The sequence below is a fragment of the Penaeus monodon genome, chromosome 20 (genome assembly GCF_015228065.2).
Source record: "Penaeus monodon isolate SGIC_2016 chromosome 20, NSTDA_Pmon_1, whole genome shotgun sequence".
In the NCBI taxonomy this organism is placed as follows: domain Eukaryota; kingdom Metazoa; phylum Arthropoda; class Malacostraca; order Decapoda; family Penaeidae; genus Penaeus; species Penaeus monodon.
The window spans coordinates 44,417,974-44,418,703 of NC_051405.1; positions in this window are offsets into that span (position 1 = coordinate 44,417,974).

A 730-nucleotide genomic window follows, 5' to 3' on the forward strand; every position below is an offset into this window, starting at 1 on the left:
GAATTTCACGAAGAATGCAACGCTCGTTTTACCAATCCACATTTCATAAGCATATTGCCGTCCTGAAAACCTTCTTAAAACAGAGGAGTGAAGAAAACCCCGGCAGAAACGCTTCACAAGTTGTACATAATAAAACAAGGGCAAAGAAAACACAAACCAAAATTATGAATGTATTGTTGACAGTAACAAAGAAGAAAAGTGACGAAGGAGTTCTATTAATGGCAATAACAGCAAAGAATATAAAAAAAAGAAAAAGAAAATTCACTGTTTAGTTGACAGCGATAATATTCACGAGTTCAGTTATATACGTATATGCAAAATTTACCTCAGTCTGGTATATATATATAAAAGCGAGTGAACGTTGGACTTCCGCCACTTAATACGCATACAAAAATTAGTCTTCAGCATTCCTATGTAGGTAAACGATCACACTTGAAAGTAAACATAAGTATAAAGATATAAAAGAGGGAGAAAGTGGAAAATTAATTCTAACAGAAATACAATGATAAGGTTCTTTTTAAGAAAGCCAAAAATATCCTACGAATACCCTGTAATCATCCTCGTAAACATCAAAAAGCAATATATATACACACACACATAAAACTACATTTAAAATACTAAGAATTAAAGCAAAAATTTATGACTTGTCAAAACGACGTTATTGTCACCGCCCTGTCGAATTTTCTTCCATTTCTTCTTTTATATATATTCCCCCTCTTTTTATATACCG